General features: G+C 35.1%; 1 long non-coding RNA gene and 1 pseudogene across 1 annotated transcript; one reads left to right on the top strand and one right to left on the bottom strand.

The window, feature by feature from the left end:
* Window positions 1–1,423: 1,423 nt before the first annotated feature.
* Window positions 1,424–5,498, top strand: LOC121225452 (putative SWI/SNF-related matrix-associated actin-dependent regulator of chromatin subfamily A member 3-like 1; annotated as a pseudogene).
* A 4,264-nt stretch (window positions 5,499–9,762) lies between these two features.
* LOC121225488 (uncharacterized) lies at window positions 9,763–13,691 on the bottom strand. Its single transcript, XR_005923367.1, has 6 exons — window positions 13,606–13,691; window positions 13,317–13,386; window positions 13,015–13,233; window positions 12,823–12,927; window positions 10,014–10,109; window positions 9,763–9,820 (listed from the first exon to the last, which is right to left on the bottom strand). It is a non-coding gene; the product is annotated as an uncharacterized lncRNA (long non-coding RNA).
* Window positions 13,692–14,402: the final 711 nt, after the last annotated feature.

The following is a 14,402-nucleotide window of genomic DNA, read 5'->3' as shown; positions in this document are numbered from 1 at the left end:
AATAGAAGGGCAAGGTATCAATATTGGTTCTTGAGGCATCATTACATGTGCTTTAGATAACTATACACGCCTCTAAGGTGTCGATACCACAACCTTTATAACGAGTACTAATGGCCAATTTTTGTAAAAGGTACTGATACTCTCTTTGTAAGTATCGATACTTGTCTTTCAAGTCAACTTTTTCTACTGAATATTTATCTTGCACAACTCCATTTATCCCCGTCGACTCTAAATGACTACAACCAATTCCTTGATATAAATACACTTTAAGAACACTAATCCAAATCAAGAAGAATACTCTTTAATTCTCTTTATTTTCTTAAACATAGTCTTGAGTGCTTTCATTGTAAAATCCTTGTATGGGTTTTAGTGAGCTTAATATTATAAACACCTACGTTTTAGAGGTTTATTTTTTAACTTAATCTCTCACTAATGGTAATCGATAGTGTTATTAGTTTAGCCTTGAAACTAATGTTAATGTTCTTTTTGCTATATATATTTAGTGAATTGAAAAATCTTATTTGAGACATTTTAAACAGTGGAGTTAAAATTGAAGCTCAAGTACTATAATTCGAAGTATCAAGCTTTTTATCCTACATATAAAAAATTTTAAATCTTAATTCACCCCTTTTAATAAATTTGAGCCAACAACATATTCTAATAAAAAACCTCAAAAGTAAGATTATCATATTTCCAACATTTATAATTTTTTTTTAAAAAAAGAAGAAGGTGGAAATGAAAAATGAGGTAAATTATGGTTTTTTATTATGCTCAAATTTAAAAAAGTTAAATTTTAATTTGATATAGTTTAATATTTTACTTTTATAATGATAATAATTCATCCATGTAATTATTAATTCTCTTAAAAACTAATATAGTTAATTATGTTGATTAAAATATTGGTGTAAGTTTTCTTAAAAACACCTTTTTTTTTATTATTACACTGAAATGAATTTTTTGTGTTAAAAATGTTTTAGAGAAAATTTAGGGAATATTTTAACAAGGATAGTTAATAATGATAAAGTATTATGGGAGTCTGTCCTATAAATTAGATTGCTTTTGACCCTTTAACTAAAAAATAGCAAATTACATTTTATTGTTTAAAACTAAATGACGTGCCACGTATATCTCATACATACGCATTGTAGAGAGAGCAAAATGCAATCGGCCCCCTAACATAGGTTGATGGTACTTTTAGTTTATCATATTGGTTATTAGAAGTAACTAATAACATTGCAAGAATGGTCTTATCAAATTATTTCAAATTAAGTAAGAAGACTGTTTTTCAAATTTCAATATTGTAAAGGACGATAACAATAATTTAACCTAAAAATGGGTATAACTCGGTGCACCGTGGAGTATAAAGATGGGTTTATGCATGGCATTTAAAGTCCCTCACTTCCCTCTCTTCACTCAAATTCAAAAACCCAAAGCCTCAACCTAATGGAAGAATTGGCGTCGTCCGTTGATGAATTATGGGAGGATCAAGAATCCTCTTCCCAGTCCTCCTTCGATACTTATTTGCTTGGCTTTGTCATCGCCATATAGTAGGCCTTCAGTATTACAGAGGCAAATCAGTGGCCGAGAAATGGTGGGACTTGTGCGAGAACCTCTCAACCCTTACGACGGAAACGCCCTCAAGTTCTCAACACTAGAACCCTTCAAGTGGGCCATATCGAGCGTTCCGTAGCCGCCGTACTTCGCCTTTGATTGACTCTCACTTGATTGTCGTCGAAGGTATCGTGCCTAATTCTCGTAGTGCTAGTAATAGGTATAAATCCCCTGCCAAATTCACATTTTTGCTAGATTAGAAGCCTTTAATTCTGTTAAATCCGCGATTTCACGAGGTGGGTTGGAGTTAATTTCCCACTCTGATGTGTCTTTCACGTTGTCTGAGGCTGCTGTGGTTAAGGAAACAGAGCTGGAGGAGAGTCCCAGAGTTTGGATAAGGTTTCAAGTTGGTCGAAAAGAATGTTAGCAAGAAGGCAGCAATGGAACCCATAGAGCCTCCAAATGAGGTTATTATATCTCAGCTTTTGTTGCACCAAAAGGAAGGTTTAGGATGGTTACTCCATAAAGAAAATTCGAATGAGTTGCCTCTTTTTTGGGAGGAGAAAGGTGGAGAATTTGTAAACGTGTTGACAAATTATCAGACTGATAAACGTCCTGAGCCTTTGCGAGGAGGGATTTTTGCTGATGATATGGGATTAGGTAAGACTCTAACTTTGCTTTCTTTGATTGCGTTTGATAAATTTGGTAGCTTTGTTCCCAATTCTGGTGATGCTGGTATAGAAGAGATTGTTGAGGAGGATGTTAAGAAGGGAAAGAGGGGTAGAGGAGCTAGTAAGAAAGGTACTAGACCTCGAAAAAAACGTAATACTAAGGAAGCTGAATTTGGCAGTAAGCTAAGGGGAAATCTGTCAGTGTAGCTGATGGGTGTGTCAGTTTTCGGCGAAGACGAATTGTGTGCCCCCCTCTGTGTTTCTCATGATAACACAGCTGAGGAACACCTGTCCGGAAATTGAAGGTATATGTATTAGGAGAAAGAACTAAGGAAGTGAGGCTTAAGAATTGATATATTTACTACTTATAGTCTCTGGCCACTGAGTCTTGTTGATCCTATGAAGAAGATGATGTGGCGATCATCTTAGATGGACATGTGATTAGATGAATGCCACAGAGTAAGCTGTCACTAATTTGAAGGCCACTTGTAGATGGGCTTACAGGAACTCCCATCCAAAATGGCTCATCTGATTTGTTTTCTTTGATGGCATTTTTGCGATTCGAACCGTTTCTATCAAGAGCTATTGGAGAAGTTTGGTTCAACACCCCTTGCTCAGGGTAATAAGAATGGTCTCTCACGTCTCCAGGTAGCCAAGCATAACTATGACAGCTCTTAATGGAAACATGTATTTATTTGATATTTGTATTATATGTTATATATGTAAAAAGAAGAAGAAGAAATTAACTAGATTTATGAAGTAATTGAATCATGTATGAGGAAACTAAAACTGTCACCTGAGTTGCTCAAACTTAATCTTAGAAGATAGCCTTTTCAGTTGAACATGATAGTTGACTACTTGAGCAGAAGTAGCTCACTTAGACATCTATGTAGGAATTGGATAGGCTCCTTTCATTTCATTCTTTCTTATGCATATGATTTGTTATGAAATAAAATTCTTCAGGTTCTATGGCCAGCATTCCTTGCGGAGATAAAGGGTAATAACTTAGTTGGATTGCCACCTAAAACATTACAACATGTTATGTTGAGCTTCTGTAGAGAGCGTGAGAATTTATGACCAATGAAGGAAAAGCCAAAAATGTTATCGAGGAGTTCATTGCAAATGACAGTCTAGTGCGCACTATTCAACCGTGCTTGGCATGCTTTTACGACTTCGGCAGATTTGTACTAGTCTTGCCCTTTACCTCTGGATCTCGGCGTGTTTCCATCTGCATGTTGAAGGTTCAAGTTATAGAAATATCCACTCATTACCTTGACATTTCTTTAGGTTCCATTAAAATTTATTCAATACTGTTTACCGATTGTTATATTTTAGAGATTCAGTTAGTCGCTTGCTCTAACAGATTGAATATTTAGGTTAAACCAAGGCCAAAGAATTTATGTTTATGTTGAAACCCTTGTGCATTCTATGGAATTTATGATTCCTACAGGCAGATTTCTTTTATTTCTGGACTATTGCAACTACTGACAGACATGCTATGTTTTATGTGCATCTCTAGGAAATTAGGAAAAAAGATTGTCTTGTAATTGAATCATTTTACTTAGATCACTTGTTTCAGAAGTCCCCTGGGGTTTTGAGTTTAGTAGCCACAAAGAAATTTAGTCAGGAATGCTTGAATCCGTAAATGCTATTGGAGAATTCTAATGGGAAGACGTTAAAGGATGTGAAGGTACAGATAGGCAAGAAATATAGATGTGCTACTGGAGGGATCTTTCTTTCTTGGAGAATTGACTGAAGCATTACTGACTTCACAGAAAATCTCTAGAAAATAATTTGGCTGGATACTTTTTTGTGTTGAGACACAAATATGTAGTATATGATGCTTCAGTAGGTGTCATAAGTAGCTGTAAAGAAAATTATGGTTCTAAGGACATTAGGGTCTAGGCTTCATGATAAAGGAAATCCTCAGGCAGCTAAGATGGAATGTGATAGTAGTTCAGAAGGTTAAAAGATGTTGTTTGCCCTGATAAGTAATCTTAATTCCTTTTTGTCTGTTACCTGGGTTTATCAAAGTTTAAGAGGATGTCATTTATGGACTTGTAAGATGGTTATTAGGATAGTAGTTGTCAGGACTTGTCCCAGAGTACGATGAACAGTGATTTTGATGTTGGTAACATTATATACTGTATTTTTCTGGTGAAAGATTGTTTTAATGATTTTGCACCCAGGAAAAATTCTTTAGCTTATGTTAAGAAAATGATGGCAATGAATTTTAGAACTTATAATTTGATTCAGAGAATTATCAGTGCTTTAGAGTTCACCTTCTTTCTGCACTTACTGGGATCTGATCGTATTCTGCTGCCTGCTTGCTGGTAGGCTGTGTATTAGTCAGTCCAGTGTATATTCAGCCTCTGATACTTTGCTTCTGGGCATGCTAGTATTGTTCTTCTAATGGATATGCCGTGTGTTCTTCAGATTGTTCACTGTTCTCATTTTTATAGAAATGTTTCAGCATCATGGTCAAGGTGAACTTTTTCTAGCATGCTGACGATTGTTTTATATTCACTTATACATGTATATAAATTTGAAACAGTGTATCCAACAACCCAGAGTTGCTAAAAAAGATGGTTGTGATGCTACAAGATGGCGAGGATTTCGACTGTCCTATTTGCATCTCTCTTCCTGTTATGTAGTAATTACACGTTGTGCCCATATCTTTTGCCGATCCTGCATCCTTAAACCCTACAGCGTACGAAGCCATGCTGCCCTTTTGTCGTCAACCTTATCTCAGTCTGATCTCTTTTCAGCCCCTCCAAAATCTTCTGAAGCTGATCACACTGAAATATCATCAAGGAACCCCACATCATCGAAAGTATCTGCTCTACTACCTCCTTCGGAGTCAAGAGATCAAAGCCAGCTACAAGTCAGTTGTTTCTCTCAGTTCCGACTATGTTGCTACTACTTGAAAAGCCGCTGACAAATGCTGGTTTTAAGATATTGCGTTTAGATGGATCAATAATGCAAAAAAGAGAGCTCAAGTGATTGAAGAGTTCCAAGTTCCAGACTAGATGGCCGACAGTTTTGCTTGCAGTCCAAGCTTCAGTGCAGGTATCAACCTTACAGCTGCTTCTAGAGTTTACTTGATGAACCATGGTGGAACCCAGCTGTTGAGGAACAGGCTATGGATAGGGTTCATCGTATCGGGCAGAAGAAGATGTAAAGATTGTGAGGCTGATTGCTCGAAACAGCATTGAAGAGGGTATTGATTGCAAAGAGGAAAAAAAAGCAACAGAACTTTTGGAAGGAAGGCCCTAAGATCGAGAATCCATAGAGATCTTCGCACTCTCACCCTATGAGTTTCAGACATTTCTAACCCCTCCATGAGCTCTTTTACTGTTTTTTTGGTTAATAGGATTTCTAGGACTTACTTTCAATTTTATAGGCCATTAAAGGCTTCTGTGAATGGAGAGAACTTCTGGATATTTTGTAATATCTGCTACCTAGAACTTTTTTTTTTATTATTATCAAATGCTACCTAGAACTTTAATCCAGGAAAATGGGATATTTGCCTTGAAATTCATCAGATATTTATGAGAAAGGAGAAAAATGTGATTCCATTAAGTGAAGAAAGTCTCACAGTGCATTAACTAAATTCCTTTTATGAGACAATAATGCGTGGTAACGTAAACATAACAACTGTTGTAAAAGACAAGATGCTCCATTTAGGCAGAACGTGGAGAAAGACAAACAAACAAATAACACTAAGTAGAGTGGCATACTGTTGATATCTTTATTAAAGATGGAACAGGAGCCTCATTTACATTCATCTTCAGTCTGTTATCATCCTTACAGCTAGCTAACTAGAACACCAGCAATGGATACTTATAGTAGGAGTGACCATTCACAATCAACTGGGAAAGAACGGAACCTTGTGTGTATCAACTTGCCAAGCAACTGCTGCTCCTGCACTTTGTATCCCTTATCCACTATATCTGCTTATTAGAGCATCAACTAAGTAAAAAATGGATGGTTACCGAAAGACATAATGAAGAAAAGAGCACTACCTGCTGAGTCTGTGATCATCCTAAGGCTCCTATAACCAATAAACCATGCTTTGAAACATGCATCAGCATCCATAGCTAAAGTACAAACAAAAGGACCAGCAAAAAGAAGTCCTGAAATCCAACTTTTCACTTGGACATCATGCATAAGGAAGTGATTGGCAAGACCACCACCCAAATTGCAGTACCAAGCAAGCAACAACACTAATCCACACCCCTCATCCTCCTGCTTTGGACTAAATCCAAATGTAACCAATCCCAATAGACCTACATTTGCCCCCCAAACAATTAACCCTTGTTCTAGTTAAAAGACGCTTACTTATTAAACTAAGATAAAGAAATACAGCCGCAGGGACAAAGACATTTTCATTAGTAATTGGACTCGTTGCTTCTTAGACACTAGAGACTTACATCGTCAACGTTATCCAACACACGTTAGGGCAAATGCAAGAAGAAAGTCGTAATAAGCAAGGAGCAATATACTCACCAGCTCTTGTTTTATGGTATTCAGAATAAAAACCCACCATGACCACCCATGTGAATATATCCAAAAAAAATAAAGTGCCTTTCCATGGTGGATAATTATATAGCACTTCAGCCCAAAGAAGACCATCTCCATACCCATAAGACCAGCATGAAATTAAACCTGGTGTTGGTTAAAGCAAACCACTAAGTGCACAACCGCAGCAAGTAGATGGTCCGGAGTGTAAAGCCACCACTAAGATACAAACACGGGAAGGTGTAAGGGGGTGGTGGTTGTGGGCAGTTGTACTGGCTCCTCCTCCTACCAATAAGCGTTCACCAGGCACAAAAACTACAGGCTATAAGGACTTACAAGTGGGGAATTGTATCTGAATCTTGATTTTGTGGACAATTGTGATTGATTCTTCATCTTTAACTTCAACTTCGGCACCCATTTCTTTTGTTGGGTCAAAGGATCGAAAATGGCCAAGAAAATTGGGGATAAGATCAGAATAACAAGTATCAGCTGCTTATAAAGAGACTGATCTAATGGTTTGCTAGCTTTAAGGAGAGCAAACTGAGAGATATTCATGAAGGCAACAAAACCGTGTCATAAAAAAGAGAATAAAAAATTAAAACAATTTACGTCTTTGGAAGTATAATCGTGTCGATGTCTTGTTGCGAACTTTTGTTTAGGGTTAAATTACATTTTAGGCTGAATTTATAAATTTTTTTCATTGGAGCTTAAATTTTTTATCTAATTAGACATTGAACTTATAATTATTTCATATTGAGGTTTGACCTTTCTTAAAATCTAAGTTTATCTTACAATAGAAAATGCAAGTTAAACTACCTTAAAAAATAATTAAGCCTAAATAGAATAAGTTATCTCCAACGTGAAATAATGTTAACCAAAATTTTTTAGACAAAAAAAATTTAATACCAATACAAAAAAAGACTAATTAAAAAAAATTTAGGATAATGTAGAATAATTAACTCCAATAACAAGTAGTGGAATATCCAGGAAAAAAGGAAAAGAAATGAAAAAAGGGTAATAGAATAGTTTCCAGAATTAAAAACTTTATGCATAAACAAAAGGTAAAGTAATATTTTATCCATCACAGCTCAGCTAAATAAATATCTAGAAAGTTGAAATTGAGATTGAGAATCAAAAGATTCCAAAATATTGATTGACATTAAAGTAAAATTATACCCCACATTTGACTTTTTATAGTAACTACACATAACGTGTTTGTGACATTTGTCACCCTCATCCTTTACGTTTTAAATTGATTGCTAAAAGAACATAAGCAAGAAACAATTTCATATAGAACAACTGAAAACATTTTGACAACTCCCTTGGTACCATATTTCTCCAAGCACAACCCTGCTGCCGGCCTTCTGCTTTCACACATAAAAATCTTTAGCTACCTTAATTAATGTATATTGTTGCATCTTCTAAACACTTTTCTTGAATACCATCATTTGTTGGGGCTCTCTTTCTGCGCAACAAACTTAAGGGTATTATTTTTTAAAAAAAACGAATTGGCAAAGTCAGATGAACAGTCAACTTCTAAGCCCTATAAAAAATAAGTCAACTTCTTATTAACTTAGTTTTGAAACCACGCAAAACAAGCGCCAGCATAAAAAAAGCCACAATAAGATGAAAAGGAGAAAGAGACAGACATATAAGCGTGCGCATGCGTTCATCCTCTCGTTAGTCTTCTACAAGTAGAGGATGTATTGTGTAATTATTATACTTGCTTCTCTTTAATGTGATTGTGAATTTATGTAATATATATTTACTTCTCTTTCACTACTCTATAACTCACCTCTCAATTTTTTTCATAATTCTAATTATTTTTATATTTAGTTTAGATTAAGGCTGTTCATTCATAAAATTTACTCGAGTTCAAACTTTTAAGAGAGCAAGTGACAGCTTTTATTTGAGCGTCTCTCTTAAGATATAATATGTACATATCTACCAACTTTAATTTATAGTATAAAAAAAAGAAGCTATCTATGTTCAGATTCATAATTATACAAGAAAGGAGTTATGGTGATATACTTGATTTTATTTGTGATTTTATAATTAAAATTATTTTTACTTAATTAATCTTGAGTTTGCAGATTTATTTGGGGGTTCTTGCTATATGAGAAAGGAGTTATGATATGAAATTTTTGAGATATAATAAAAATTAATTTTTTTACTTAGTTAATTTTGGACAAGCTTTCACATTATTTTTGGAGTCTTTCTAATGACTATTTCATATCATCTGCTTATGTTTGTTTTTATTTTTTGAAGCTTTTCTTGTTGCTTGTTGCATGTCTTGACATAAGTTTTTCTAATGACTATTTTTTTAACCATGTGCAGATGTATCAAATGCACTAAATTAATATCTTACACTCGAAAGGGCAAATCCAAAGACTTGACCCCTCTTAGTTCAAATAGGTTAATTACTCTTTCAGTTATCCTAAAAATTTTATAATTTAACTCAAAGTTGTTTTAATTCATGCTTTAACCTGCACGATTTCGGCCCTTAATTTAATTAAAAAAAAAAACCCCTAGCTTCAAACTATAACAACAAACCTAAAAAATATAAAGTTTGATACTTGGTAAGATTAAGTATACAATGATCACATATCTATTTATTTATTTATTTTTAAAATACCAGCATTTAAATTTTGTTGTGGAAATTCTTAGTTATGTGTCCAATAATCTAATAATTTAGACCTGTTCTGACCTAAAATCAATTTTATTATTTCAGAATAAAGTATCGACTAAAATATAACAATATTAAATGAATATTTTAGAAGCAAAACCAGCTCCTAAAGGCCAAATGCTGTTGCTCATAACATGGACGATTTAATTCATCTTTATTCATGGCAAGCGAATTGAATTCACAAAAAACAATCAAAAACACCTTAGTAAACTCTCTGCTGTGGATACTGGACAAGGAACACAACAATGACTGTGATGTTATCTTTACTGCCACGTTCTGCAGCTTCCGTTGCCAACCTTTTCGAGCACATTGCCGGTCTTTAACCGTGTCTCTGATGATGTTTGTCACCTCCGTCACTCACAACATCCCAGAGTCCATCACTAGCCATTACCTGTCAATCAAACCAAATCCAGGAACCACATGGGGGCATTAACAGCAATCTTTATCATACAATGTGCATTCATTGATATAGCTAGAAAGCCCTAAAAGTACAATCTACAAATAATTGTCTTAAACTCAATTTATAGATCACAAGTCCAGTTATGAACAATCATCCACAATGTACAAATTTTCACCAACATTACCAGGAACTCATCCTCAACTGAAAGTACAGTTTCTGTTATCTCAGGTTCTGCAGTTACAGCAGGCTTCAAATCATCATCACCAATGGAGCGAGTTACCTATGAAAAGACAACTTCATTAGAGGAAGTATTTGGCATGTTTTAGACAAAAATTTACTAAACTGCTTTATTGACAACGCATTACCAAATGCCTTGAAAATATGATTAGAAAGTCTCCAAAGAGTTCTATTCTAAGTTTCTGTTTCCAATATCTAATCACTCATATCGTAGAAAACCATCTAACAAAGTGATTGCACTTTCAAAAGTATAACAGCACGCTCATCTTTTCTTCTTTAACTTAGTCAAAAACACATGGACATAGACTTTGACCAATCTGGTTTGAACACAACTGTCATATATGGTACATTAATAACTATGCATGAAGGTTAACATGGTGAATAGCAAGTTTATCTCTTAACAGTGTATAGCCACGAAATACCACAGTAGTAAACTCTAAATTCCAAGTCAAGTTAGAAGTTATTTAAGTTGTTTGATAGAAAGTCATGATGTTCCACTTCCATGTTGATTTATAGTGCTGATGGATTCAATATTCTTGATGTGCTAGTTTTACTTTTGATTGTGGCATAGAAACAGTAGTCTGGAACCTAAACATCATGTAGTGTCTTCAATGGTGACTCCACATCAAATTACCACATGTACACTAGTCACCCAACCCAACTTAATAGCCTAACAAACAGCCCTTTTTCTTTTGCAATTACAGCCAACCTTCACAGAAATTGCCACCCACAACTGCACATTTTCAATCCCATCTTCAAGCTCCTTATCCTATTTGAGATTAAATCAAGCTATTCAGGCCTGGGCTTGAAATTTTTTGGAATTGGCTGTAGCCCTGCCCATGGACATCTCTACTCAGAGTGTAAAAAAGTCTATCGCCTTCACCAATCTTTGTATAGTTTGAAATAAAGTCTTCACGCTTGGTTTGGTAGATAGAATTTGGATTAAGAAGAGTAATTGCGATAATTTAGTGTTTTATAAATAGTCTTAAGGTGGTATAACCTCATTAGATGTTTATGTTGATGATATTGTCGGTATTGAAAGTGATTTTGCAGGTATTTTTTTTGAGATCTTTTCTTTATACCCAGTTTCGAAAAAGGATTTTGGGTAGCTAAAGTATTTATTGGGCGTTGAAGTGACACAAAGAAGGTTATTTATTTGTCTCAGAGAAAAAGATTTTCTTACAGAAACAGGAAAATTGGGGCCAAGCCGTGTAATGCATGAATGATGCCTAACCTACAACTTATCAAAGAAGTGAACCTTTTGAAGACCCTGATAAGACGACTGGTTGGAAAGTTAAACTGGTTTTACTGTGACTCGCCTAGATATGCTTACTCTGTTATTACTGTAAGTCTGATTCATGTAGTCTCCAACAGCTAATCATTCGAAAACTTTGGAACAAATTTAAAGGCTTCTTGTCTTGCCCGCAAAAGCGATTGTAAAAAATTAGGATAGGTTAAAAACTTATATTTAATACTATACTTTATTTGAACATCATCAAGGCTATGTTTGGTTCCAAGGAATGAAATATGAGGGACCTTTCACCAACTTTATCCTGACTTCAAGCTTGAGGACAGGCTCTTTCTCCAAGGGGGGAATCATGTTGGTTGCTTTTGGGCACGACAAGAAGTCAAAGGCGCAAAAAATGGAAAGAAGACAAATAAGCTTATTTTAGTAATATTCTTAACTAGAATAATTTATTTTAGAAAGTATCTTATTGCATTAAAAGTCTAATTTTGTTTCCTGTTCTGAAGAATAAAGTAAAGAATGAACCCCATGTAACCTCTATTTAAAGAGATGATTCTAGTAATAAAAGAAGCAGAAGTTTTGTAAAAAAACCCTAAATGATCTGGGTCTTTCTTTACGTCCTAAGGTTTCGGTCTCCCTGGATCGTCACAACAATTCATGACAGTTCCATATTCTAATTTCTCAAAAGTTATCATATCAAGTATCAATATGGTTGTGGAACGCCATGCCAATATCCTATAAGTAGTTAATTTATCAAAAACAAGATTCATAAAATTTTAATGAATTTATAATGTATTAAACAAGGATATGATAACCTCAATATCTAGTACGACATAATAATGTGAAAATTAGATTGGATAAAGCCTATAATATATGTTAACCACTTTTACAAACAACTTTGAAGTGTTTCTTCAGAAAACTGCCATAATAAACTAAGCAGTTGACACATCCTGTTTTTAATTACCCGTGTTGGATTCCAACAGAACGTGTCACTTCAATTTCCAAAAGAAAATTTTTAACCTTTCAAAAGAAAAAGGAAAAAAAATATAGACTGCTTTTCTAAAAATAATATAAAATCAATAGTATGCTATTAAGTTGCCAAACAAACATGTACAGATTCAGAAGATGAGAACTTTGAGCCTAGAAATTCATGTTGTATCCTTTTGGCCAAAAAGGAGCTACCTCCCAGGGAAAGCAAGTTAAAAGTGAAGTTTCCAACACTTACAGGAAACAAGAAATTATAACCAACAATAAACAGACAAATTCATGGAATTCAAAGCTCTAGATGGAATGGAATGAAATATTATGAAAAAGAAATATCCAAACAGCAAGTGTAACTACTAGGTGTGGTTATGAATTATCCATTCTCTTCTTACCATGTTAAAAGACTTTTCTGCTCTTTATTATATCAAGCATCAATTTGCAGACCATTAAAGATGTCTGGTAATGAAACTAGTGACAAGGAATTAACTTCTAAGTCAAATCGAAAAAAAATTACAGAGGGGCATACCTGAAGTGCAGCACGACCAACCCTCCAAGTATCAACTTGCCATTTTACCTCCCGCCCTGCACTAACAACTCGGTTTCTCTCCTCAGGACAGCTTGCAACATGATCCTAACATGTCAAGTCAACTAGTTTTAGAATCGTAACACACAATAGTTCTATAAAACTGATACAATTCAAATAAATAAGCAAGCTTACCCTACTTAGAGCTACAGGGCACCCTCTTCGACATAAAATTGTCCTGCAGTCACCTGCATTAGCAACAAAAAGCTTGTTCTTAACAATTAGAGCAGCAGCTGCAGTGCAGCCAGGATGCCAGTCTTTCTGAATAACCCTCCTTGATTTTCGATGAGAATCAAGTTCATCTCTAAAAGCAACATCTGTCCTAACAATGCTTCCACCAGTGCATCAGCAGGACTGCACTCATATATACACTTATTTAATATATGAATATGGTATATTTGAACGTGGCAAAGCATAACAGCCAGAGTGAAGCACACCTGCACATAGAACCTAAGGCTTTCAGAAATTCTGGCAATGCTTGAACTGAAAACTCAGCTGCTGCTGCACCTGCAAGTTTTCCAGAGAACAGAAATTTATATACATTATATAATATATAGGAACAAGAAAACTAGATTCAACCTCAACGCAGACAAATTTAGTAGCTTCAAACAAGGAGAGGGGGGCAGAGAAGTATTTGAATTAATTTCTCAGATAAGATTTACAAGAATTTGTCCTCATATATGATCTCTACTGCATCTTCAGCGTTCTGTATCATGGTTTGTGTACCTCTATGCCCATCGAAGATACCAAAAGCATGAACATCCTTCTCATTGCATAGGAAAGGCATAAGAAAGTGCATGTCCTCCATACTCCCGTCTTCCACATGTAGCAAAGGATCCCCAAGAAAGCACTAGATGATATGCAAAGGATCATCAAAACCATCAAGCCACATTCTGAAACCAATATTCTCCAAATGAAGCTCCTTTGGATACACATTCTCCCTGAGTTGACCAGTTAATCTTTTCCTGATAGGTATGAAGTTATTAACATCATCCATGACTTGATGGAAGTGAGAAATGGAGGCTGGTGAAGAGATAAATCTTCTTTCTCCATTTTCTTTCTTTGTTGCAACATATCATCTAGTTCTAACACGATATCATTGAATGATGGCCTGTTTTGAGGATTTGCATCCCAACACTTTTGAATTAGTGACAGCATACTTTCTGGTACTCCAGACTCAATACCAGCAAGAACTGGACGCAGTCCACCAGAGCTCACAGCTGAAATAAGTTGCTGCTCAGTATAGTTCATCTCCAGAACAGTGTGGGCCTGCCAGTAGCAAAGAAATAAAAAATAACTACTAAAATTTTAGCAACAATGAGTTGTCAACAGCCACAGGATTGAAAAGTTATTGAGATTAGCTTTGCTGTACCCCATGACCATGCCCCGCGTTAAAAAATTCAAGCAGAAAATATAAATAAAGATTGTGGACATGCAGTTTGTTTCTCTCTTCAATTCTAGACATTAATGACCACTGTGAAACTTTCAGAAAATGCAGCTTAAGATTTATTTTTAACAAAATT

Source organism: Gossypium hirsutum, chromosome D13, assembly GCF_007990345.1.
Source record: "Gossypium hirsutum isolate 1008001.06 chromosome D13, Gossypium_hirsutum_v2.1, whole genome shotgun sequence".
In the NCBI taxonomy this organism is placed as follows: Eukaryota; Viridiplantae; Streptophyta; class Magnoliopsida; order Malvales; family Malvaceae; genus Gossypium; species Gossypium hirsutum.
Note: the sequence above shows the minus strand (reverse complement) of the source record. Positions and strands in the feature narration are given on the sequence as shown.